The 11,251-nt window shown below is 41.7% G+C and overlaps 1 non-coding gene across 1 annotated transcript; it reads left to right on the top strand.

Annotated features, from left to right (window-relative positions):
* The first annotated feature begins 8,870 nt into the window (after nucleotides 1-8,870).
* On the top strand, nucleotides 8,871-8,942 carry trnaw-cca (transfer RNA tryptophan (anticodon CCA)). The gene has a single exon. It is a non-coding gene; the product is annotated as a tRNA-Trp (tRNA).
* The last annotated feature ends 2,309 nt before the right edge of the window (nucleotides 8,943-11,251 follow it).

The following is an 11,251-nucleotide window of genomic DNA, read 5'->3' as shown; positions in this document are numbered from 1 at the left end:
ACGTTTTCTTTCTAGGCTTCCGCCATCACACTTGTGATGCTTCGGGGGAGTTCGACACCATTCAAGCTATTGCGACCCTACTAAGCCTGCACTTACCGCTGTTTTCACTAACACACTTCTGGTGAACCGTTGCGCATGAACAGATGACGAATAAATGGCCTTACACTAGTATCCCACAGCACCAGCTTCGTCTGTAGAAAAACAAAGGTTCCTCTGCCTGCTGCAGGATACCCACATCACACTTGACTCGCAGACCTTTACTGCGCCCTCTTGCTTGACGTGGGCCGTGCTCCCAGAAGCGCTGTAACATACATGTGCACTTGCGTGCAAAAGTATTCGGTATTACATTTATTTGACGTGTTCATTGCTTGAATATACTTTAAAAGCTAATACACTCCTCTCCATGCTCACCAACAACAATGTTGGCGACGATGACGGCTAAAGTAAGGAGAAATAGAAATGCCACTTCCATTCACTCCAATTACTATTGTTGTTATTATTACAAGGGAAAACTATGACCCTTGGTCATCAGTGTCTTGGGCGGACAGTTATGTCATTTAACAACATCCAAGATACCCGAGCCATCGGTCAGTCAGCACCGCTAGATGGCGGCAGTCAGACACTCATGCAATGTTTGAAGGAGAAAGTGTTCAAATAGAGGAGCGCACAACTCTCTACGTGGCACCGATGTTAACTAGTTTTCACAGAAACCTGTGCTATGTGGCTCGTTGGTCTAGGGGTATGATTCAAAGGGTTCAAATCCCGGACGAGCCCTTTGTTTTAGTCTTCTCTCATTCATTTTCATTTTGACAGGGTACTTTTGCCAACATGAAAAACATTTCCTTCATGTATCATGACTTCATTATGGTAATATCTCATTTCGTATGTTTCCAAATAGGCCTCTTAACAATCATCTACAAGCCTACATATACCAGCATGATTTCATACAATGTGCACGATATGTAGTCCATGTCTGTCTCTCTGTCTCTCTAGATATATGTTTATAATTGAGTTGATGATAGTTGCATCTGTGCGCCAAACTGTGTCTGAGCAGCAGACTGTAACTTGAAATAATTGCATGAAAATGTCTGTATCTTCTTAATTTTATGCAGGTTAGTTCAGCTAGTAAGAAAGGTCACTATCTTTTTTTTATCTTTTTCTGTAACTAAACCATTCAGTCTTTCTACATGATGCCGTAAATCCAACATTTCCCCAATTCGCTCCCTGCGAGAAGACAATGCGGTGTGCAATGAAAGTGATAGCCTGTCACTTGGCACTTCAGTTCTGCGTACCACCAAGTCTTATTAGACTCCTTAGTTCTAACTGCAAGTTCCCTGCCATGTCCATGAAAGGGGATTGAGTCCGTATTGAACCATTATCTAAAACACAAAACTATGAGAAAGCTGGTGCGCATCGCTACCTTCCGAGTAGTGGCCAGTACTACTACTACTAAAGGTAATTATACTAAGGAACGAATGAACGAAAGAGAGAGTATCATTACTCAGTACACTTAGAGGCTATGTGTGTACTAGTAACTTGTTACTTGATTTAAGTCACGAAAAGTCGCATCCAACGTCAGTCCCATCCTATGTAATGTGTGATGTCCAGAGCCGGCCCTAGCCATTTGGGGGCCATATGCGAGATTTGATAGTAGCCCCAGAACCATCCCCCCTCTCGATGAAAAACATTTTAGTGGTGCCCATGTTTATGGCGTATAGAGAATGTTTAGTTAAAACTAAAATAAACACAAACATTTAAATAATGCACATCACAGAACATGTATTGCACTTTAACATACACTGTACTTGTTGAAGAAATTGATGTAATAATCAATACAAATGTAAATAGTGCACTATGCATATTGAAATCAGAGCAATAACTAATAAACTGTTTAGGTAAAATAACATCCACACCAAAAATACTCAATATTGAAAATACTGTAGTGCACAAAAAACTGAATTTAAATAATACAATACTATCAAAAATCATTAGCTGACAACTGGCAAACTACTGCAGTACTTAACTACTAGCTGATCATTATCATCATTTGGATGGCAACTGGCAGTAGGCTAGCTAGCAAAGTGAGCTGGATTATTACTTTATAATGATATATAATTTATAAAGACATGTAAATTCCTCACAAAGTTATGACTTAAAGTCCCACTGCTTGGAATTTAGAAAACACAGAACATCACTAAAGTTCCCCTGACATTATCTTTATAAACTCCACCACAATATACATTATATCCATCATATTTACATTACATTTAGCATACATATCCCTGACGCGTGTATTGACCTCACTGGAGACAATATGCTCGAGTCACAGATTAAATGCCCCTCTCCCTCTCGGGTTTACATGGTCTTAGTTTATTGCACTAGAGACGAGTTGTTTACCCGCAGCCCTGCACAGGGCAAAGGACTGTCTTGTGCATTGCGCCTTGTTTAATACTTTGTTTTAATGATCTTACAGAGTGGTTTTTTACGTCACTGGTGGGGCTACAAAGCCATGAATCGAAGTGTTTTATCAAGTTAGGATTAAAACACGATGTACAAAACTGAACAGTGTACAACAGACCCACAACAATTTAGAGAGCATAATGATAAAGGAAACCACTGATCTGCATTAACCATGAAACGTCCATCAGCAATGTACTTTACCTTGAAACCCACAATAAATGGACCAGACCGTTACCTTGCACTTTTAAAATGCGTCCATTTCCGGAATGTTACATGGATACCATCATCTCAGACATTAGAATTTGCACGTAAACTGTGGGCTTAGATCGTGGAAAATTGTGCGTGTTTTCAAAATTTCTACGCCATTTACTGGTGTTCTTGGGATGCTCCTTCTGTGTGACCGTATACCTCGAGTAAACGTTTACTCGGTCTGCTTGAGCAAGTGGGTTGAAATGACGTGTGTAAGCCGAAAGCCAGTAATGTATTTTGATACCAGACATTACAGCTTTCATGACCAGGGGCGCAGCGAGGATTTCAGGGCCCCATGAAAGTAAAAAAGGTAGTTACCGAAGTGTGACCCATCGGGAGGATAGCTAAACCCGGGGGTTATGCCTGTGAGGAGAGGTTGAGGGGTGGATGAGGAAGCTCGCCACTTGATAGGTCCGGTCGTTGAGGTAGGAGGAGAAACAAGTGAGAGCAGTCCCAGAGATTCCAAGGTCAGCGAGGCAGGAGAGGAGGATGGAGTGATCGACGGTGTCAAATGTTGCGGAGAGACCAAGGAGGATGAGGATTGAGGAGAGGGAGGCTGCCCGAGCACAGTTGAGGGAGTCAGTGACTGCCAGGACAGCAGTCTCAGTGGTGTGAGCGGTGTTTGGAAGGCGGATTGCAGAGGATCAAGAAGTGAGAGATGGGAAAGGAATGCAGAGAGCTGACAGTGGACCGCACGCTCGAGGGTCTTTGAGAGGAAGGGGAGTAGGGCGACAGGGCAGAGACAGGTGCCTCTGAGGAGAGGTGGGGTCAAGGGTAGGTTTCTTGAGGAGTGGGATGACCGCAGCTTGTTTAAATGCAAGAGGGGAAACAGCCAGAGAGGAGTGAGGAGTTGAGGAGGGAGGAGAAGAAGGGGAGTTGAAATGGAGCAGACGCTTGCAGGAGGCGAGTAGAGAGAGGGTCCAGGGGACATATTATGGGTTTGTGACCTAGGAGGAGAGAGGAAAGTTCAGAGTCTGAGAGAGGAGAGAATGAAGAAATGGAAGCTTGATCGGTGGGAGACTTGGGCAGGGTGGGAGTGGAGAGGAGACTGTTGAAGAGCTTGTGGATGTCTGTGATCTTGTAGAAGAATGAGGCAAAATGATGAGGTGAGATGAGATGAGGGAGGAGGGGGGAGAAGAGAGAGAAGGTGGAGTAAAGCTTGCGGGGGTTGTGGACAGTGGATTCAAAGAATGACTGGAAGTAAGACTGAGGTGAGCGAGGAGGGGAATGTGGGCAGTAGAGAGTGGTAGAGTGCGAGGGTAGCTGGGAGTTTGGATCTCTTCCACTTGTGCTCAGTGGTGCGCAGACTGGTTGAGCAGAGAACAGAAGAGGTCCAAGGCTGAGGAGGGGAGGGACGGACAGAACGAGACAGTTCTTTATTTACACCTTTTCCTGAAATCAGGAGCGATTCAAACTTCTGGTTTGAAATAGCTGTAGAACTGTCGCTATTTCGGTTGGAATTTCATGAATAAATTAATATAGGGACAACCTATGGACTGCCTACAAGACGCACAATCCCAAGAAAAAGGGAGCAAAGTCGATACACGAATTGTTTATGAAGGCAAAAAAAAAAATAGGCAATTAACCAATCGTGAAGCATGAACCGATTCCAAAGTACAACAACCCTGCTAGCACATTGCCTCAATGCTGTAGCAATATAAATTATATTGCTACAATGTTATTGGCAATGTTGTGTGTTAGCAGGGAATACCTGTACAGTTTTTTTCCAACAATCTGAAAAGTTAAATACTGGTGCTGAAAAATTAGGTACTAATAAAACAGAAGTATTTGGCACACACAAGTAATGTGTGTTGGTTCGGCAGTTACTGCTCTCAGGAAGGTAATGTGACTGCCTCCCGTCTCCCCAAAGCTCCCGTCATTGATGAAGCAGGCGTGACCGCACCTTCCCAAGCTCTTCACTATGACTTCACATCTTGTCGCTATTAAAATCTAGGATGTGTCACAGAGTGGAAGTTATACAGTACCACTGGGGGGTAAAACTTATGGAAGCACGACTACACCACCTAGCGGTTGTCTACAGCCGCTAGGACCCATTGGGAGGTTGTCGATTGCCCAAATATGCCCATTTTGCATTTACTACCTCTCAATTCTCCCTTCGATTTAGGTTATTTAAATTGGGGAATCTCAAGCCAGGAGCACACCACAGACCACACAAGACAGGTATACAATTAACTGGATTACAAATCTCTAATATAAAATCCATCAGACTTCCTCTTTATGTTAAAAAGACAAAAAAGTTCAAACTAAAAAATGCATTCGTGGAGGGTTCTGTTGGTCTCCTCCGGCAGCACCAGGAGCTGGAATGGGGCAGGCAATAGTCCACGTGTCCTAGTAAAAAGTAATGAGGGGCTCCGACAAAAATTCAGCTTCTGCTCTGGTCCGGGTTTGGCAATACAAAGAAATTACAATGTCCATGTACAGTCCAAGAAAACAATGGCCGAGTTGAAAAAAAAAAAAAACAGGTTGCTCGTTGTTATCCTTTGAAACACTACTGTAGTTCAAAAAGCCAGTACGCTATCCCTTCTCTGGATACTCTCGCTAGCGTTGCAGAGGTCGCCTCAGCTCTCCTCTGGGTCTCTTAGCCCTTTCCGTTACTTGTCCATCAAGTCCTTCGTTCGCCTTTGGCTCCACGTTTCGTTCCCGTTGCTCTGCAATCCCGTCCCCCCCAGCTCCACCCCGGGAGCATTTTATCTCCAGCCTAACAGGTGCTCCTCATGGTCAATTATTGAATTTCGTAGAACCTGGCGAATAAGCGGGTACTCTCATGAATGCGTGATTAGCCATGTGTATATTTAAATCAATCAATCGTAAATAAAACTCGTGCATTTCCGTGAAGTGAAGCGGGACATTCAAAGTAAACAAACGTGATTTGAATGGGAATAATGTGATAATATAAGAGGTTTAAAGTGAATTAATAAAACAAAACAAAAAGCAATAAAAAACACACAAAACAAATACCAAAATAGGCTAACGCCCATTGCTAGTGATGCAGTAAAGGGACACTGTTTGGAATGAATGAGAATTGTGCATTCTTACCGATGCCCCACAACGATCACACCTTTTGATCGATCAGCTATTTAACTCTTTCATCAACCTCCATTACCTATAACATAATTCTGAGAAATATACCTTTTCTTTCAAGTGTGCTGCAGGAAACATCCACTTATTTATAATTCGTTTTATGTCACTTGTTTGCTGCAAGAAAGGCAAGGCGGTAAGGCTGTAGAACACTGCTACATTATGCATCTTGCACTATGGTGTCGGTAATATAGTTTTTTCGTGCAATACTTATTTATATTGTATTCATAATTCGTTTTTTCACTTGTTTCTTGCATACTGTTTTTATTTTGTGTGTTTTTTTCTTGTTTCAAAAATAAAGAAAATCTAAGACATGAAGCTATGCAGTTTCTGTGTAAGTGTATGAACACAATGATCGGTGGTGGAATTGGCTGCGATGCAAGGGGACCAGCTAAAATCTTGCCTAGGGCATCAAATTGGTCAGGGCCGGCCCAGGGCGGAATGACTGATGTGCGGTCCTAATTAATCGGCTACGTAAATCATTCCTTTCCGACCGAACCTGTAACGCTCAAATAAATAATCTGTATAATTTAAATCTATAATCTCTATGAATTATTCCTCGCAGAAAAGCTACTGGGTCTGGATCACTACTGGATCTGTTAGGAACGGCGCCGTCATTGTTGGGGGACACAGTCAGCTGTCATTTAACTGGGCAGATGAAATACAGTCAGATTGTTAGCCATCTAACTTCAAGTTAACCTGACAGGGAGCAGGTTTGAGATGCTGGACATGCTGCTCTGGAAACATAGCTGGCTGAACTTTAAACTCGCTACGGAGAATGGAAAATCCCGAGTTAATGCCAAGTTATCCTGAAACTTAGCCGGCTAACCTACTTATCCAAGTAGGAAGAACACACCCAGGTGCCTATATGTTGTTGGTTTCTTTACAATGCTTGTGTAACTTAATAATATATATACTTCTCCTTGTACAGAAAACATATCGGCACAATTCGAACTTATGCAAGTTTTATTGTAGAATACTACTACTACTAATAATAATTACAATTATTATGATAATAAACACGAAACAGAGACTGATTAGCATACGTTGAGGTTATCAACAAAGCTATTAACTCTTTACCATAATGCATTTTTACTATTAAGTTGTATCTGAAGCATATCATCTTTCGTGAAACTTGATTTGATTATGTACTTACCCAGCGTTACTTTTAACTTTTCTGTATGTGCACATATTCCTGTTATCCACAAACCACTGTAGTTATTTAAAGCAACTAAACGCAATAACTTCATCGTCACTCTTGTAACATTAAAACCCAATATTCACTGGCGCTGTTTAAACTGTGAATAACTAGGTGAGTGCATGTTTTTTCAGACAATGGCCAATTCTACCTGTTCACCAAAAGCAAGCATGTGCAAATATGTACATTTATTATTTGGACCTTATTATATTAAACCTATTGTAAAATAAAATACAATATTAGTAAAGGCAAATACACTCACCTAAAGGATTATTAGATACACCTGTTCAATTTCTCATTAATGCAATTATCTAACCAACCAATCACATGGCAGTTGCTTCAATGCATTTAGGGGTGTGGTCCTGGTCAAGACAATCTCCTGAACTCCAAACTGGATGTCTGAATGGGAAAGAAAGGTGATTTAAGCAATTTTGAGCGTGGCATGGTTGTTGGTGCCAGACGGGCCGGTCTGAGTATTTCACAATCTGCTCAGTTACTGGGATTTTCACGCACAACCATTTCTAGGGTTTACAAAAAATGGTGTGAAAAGGGAAAAACATCCAGTATGCAGCAGTCCTGTGGGCGAAAATGCCTTGTTGATGCTAGAGGTCAGAGGAGAATGGGCCGACTGATTCAAGCTGATAGAAGAGCAACTTTGACTGAAATAAACACTCGTTACAACCGAGGTATGCAGCAAGGCATTTGTGAAGCCACAACACGTACAACCTTGAGGCGGATGGGCTACAACAGCAGAAGACCCCACCGGGTACCACTCATCTCCACTACAGATAGGAAAAAGAGGCTACAATTTGCACAAGCTCACCAAAATTGGACAGTTGAAGACTGGAAAAATGTTGCCTGGTCTGATGAGTCTCGATTTCTGTTGAGACATTCAGATGGTAGAGTCAGAATTTGGCGTAAACAGAATGAGAACATGGATCCATCATGCCTTGTTACCACTGTGCAGGCTGGTGGTGGTGGTGTAATGGTGTGGGGGATGTTTTCTTGGCACACTTTAGGCCCCTTAGTGCCAATTGGGCATCGTTTAAATGCCACGGCCTACCTGAGCATTGTTTCTGAGCATGTCCATCCCTTTATGACCACCATGTACCCATCCTCTGATGGCTACTTCCAGCAGGATAATGCACCATGTCACAAAGGTCGAATCATTTCAAATTGGTTTCTTGAACATGACAATGAGTTCACTGTACTAAACTGGCCCCCACAGTCACCAGATCTCGACCCAATTGAGCATCTTTGGGATGTGGTGGAACGGGAGCTTCGTGCCCTGGATGTGCATCCCACAAATCTCGATCAACTGCAAGATGCTATCCTATCAATATGGGCCAACATTTCTAAAGAATGCTTTCAGCACCTTGTTGAATCAATGCCACGTAGAATTAAGGCAGTTCTGAAGGCGAAAGGGGGTAAAACACAGTATTAGTATGGTGTTCCTAATAATCCTTTAGGTGAGTGTATAAGCGGAATATATTTGTTATAAATACAGCAAATATAGTTTTATATTCACTGTATTTTCCATTTCATGGGATTCCAGAATAATTTCTGTATCAAATTTAAACTACTGAGATATCATATTAAAGATATAGGAAAGACCAAACACATGTGCAGTATCCGTTTTTTTTTCTTTCTTTCTGTAATTTCTGCTTTAAGTTTAACTTGGTATTCACGTCATGCCATGTGTTCTGTGTCATGCTCACTGTCACTATCTCTTTAGCATTCTGTTTAACTTCTTCATCACGTCAATGCTTCAGTTGCCCATTCATTAACCTAAATGGTCACTAGCAAAACATCACCATAGTTCCCAATATTTTTCCTTGACGTCCTGTGTTAACTGAAGTTTAAGGACCTCGTGGCGCAACGGTAGCGCGTCTGACTCCAGATCAGAAGGTTGTGTGTTCAAATCACGTCGGGGTCAGTCTTTTACTCTACATTCCCTGTAATATCACTCAATAATTCCTGCTGTGGAGAGTGTTATTAATATCCTAGAATGCAAACGTTGTTAGTCTAAGTAACATGCATCTACACCCGAGAGGATGCATAAAAGTCAGTCTGGTCTCCTGCACGTTGAAATTATATTTGATTTTAAGAATCCGTATCGTTTGTTATATTTTAATCTGCCTTGTTATAGGCTATTAACAGTAGACTGTCACAATCCGTGTTTTATTCACCTGCTGTATAGCTCCCTTTTATGTATTTCTTGTGCTTTCGATTACCGCCTACCCAATACTGTCTCACTTTCTGATCCCTGGTCGACACTATTCATACACTAATAAAAACGTATAGAAATACTTTAGATAACATCAACACTACTAGGTAATAATAGTAGATGGGATTCAATGTTCATTTCTCGGTTCATGTTTGAGCGATTCCGAGGCCTCGCTAAGGTGCCTTTTAGTGATGCGCTAAGGTCGCTGCACTGTGGCGCGGCACACCGACCCCCCAGGATGTTGCCATATTATTAGGAATATTATTAGGGTTCCACTGTACAAGATCTGCTGCCGTGCTCGGCATTACCAGCAGCTTATCCAGACGGAGGCGCCGGGTGTCACAGAGAGATGCAGGTCGGTGCTGCTAGTGGAGCGAGTCACTCATACTTTGACAATCACTCTTTGGGTGCATCGGGGTGTGTATATTGAAGTCACTAGACTTTCATTGACGTACACGGAGTAGCCTACACAGCATCAGCTGAGTTTGCGCCTGTAGAAAAGCCTGGCTGAATTTCTGCCAGCCCCAGCTCCTCTAGTCCAATAGTGCTATTAGTCAGCAACATTAGATGGCAGTCACACACAAGGTGCTTGAACTTGAGACTGAGAAAGTTTCCAGCTGTTGGAGCGCACCGCTTTCTACGTGGCACTAGTGTAAAGATGTCACTAATGTAAGTTTGTTCGAGATATGATTCTCTCTTAGAGTGCGAGAGGTCCTGGTTTAAAATGCCTTTCTTTTACGGTTTTCTTAATTTCTCATTGTATAAAACACATTATTATTATTTTTATTTCTTGGCAGACGCCCTTATGCAGGGCGACTTGCAACATAAGTGCAAGAATACAGTTAAGTACAAGGCATCAAACATTACAAATTCAAATTTACATTAAACAAAGCAATTCAAGATAATACATTTTACAACTTCCAATGTATACAGTTAAGTACAGTAAGTGCAGTCATACATTGTGAAAAGTAAAGCTAAGTGCCGTCAAGATGTACGACAATTGTCGAAATCATGTATTTGGCCAGTGAATAAGATCTCTTCTCCTCTCATCAGCATTTTATTATGGTATTACCCCTTTTATGTAAAGATTAGTTTATAATGCACATGCATATACTACATATACTATTATCATTTAAAATATTGTAGACAGACGCCATCCGACTGTCTATCCGTCTATTTTTAAATCCATCTAGTTTTGTCCATTTGTCCAAAATGTGGCTAGAGACAGTGGCTTGCTTTCTACCTAGTTCCCCCAGTAAAAGCCATTAACCACTGAAGAAACTCAATTCATTTCTGACAGTCATTTAAGGTAAGGTACATCCTTGCCATTCTTAACAATGACTGTGATGTCATCTACGTAAGCCACCGCTTTGAAAAGTTTCATTAATACACCAGGAACAATCAGCCCAAATAGTCTGTAGGTTATGTAAATGCATCACTACCAGCAGGTGACACACACACACACACACACACACACACTTTTCTCTCGAGTTTGTTTTTCCATTCCAATGGGTGTCCAAGTTACTCCAACAGTCCAAGTTACACTGTCAATCAAATACATCATTGTCCGTGTTCCACCTTGGTGGGTAAATTCAATAAACTATGCGCTAAATAAAAACTGACCTTTAAATAAACAGTATTCATCTATCGAGAATCTATGTTCATGGATTGTATAGAAGTATTTCCACATATGCATCTGGACACTCGGGCAAGCCAGCTGAGAAGTCGCTCAAGTCGCCGCAGCTAAGTATCGCCTTTTTCTCTCGCGTTTCCTAGTTTAGTTAAGAGTTACATTGATTGTTTACGTGGTTTGTTTAGCTAAGAATGATATATCTTGCACCTGTTTTGTAGTAAGAGCAGCGACTGTTTGTTAGTGAATTTAGCAAGTTACTTAGCACACTCAACACGCCCTGTCTGTAATCAGAAGCTTTACACTGTAGGCTGTGATTATTCGCATGTATCTAGTCAGATGAATGATCTGAAATGCATCAAAAGTCATGGAATGAGAGACTTTCTGG

Source organism: Amia ocellicauda, chromosome 19 (genome assembly GCF_036373705.1).
Source record: "Amia ocellicauda isolate fAmiCal2 chromosome 19, fAmiCal2.hap1, whole genome shotgun sequence".
Classification (NCBI taxonomy): domain Eukaryota; kingdom Metazoa; phylum Chordata; class Actinopteri; order Amiiformes; family Amiidae; genus Amia; species Amia ocellicauda.
The sequence above is the reverse complement of the archived record's forward strand: the minus strand, read 5'-3'. Positions and strand labels throughout refer to the sequence as shown.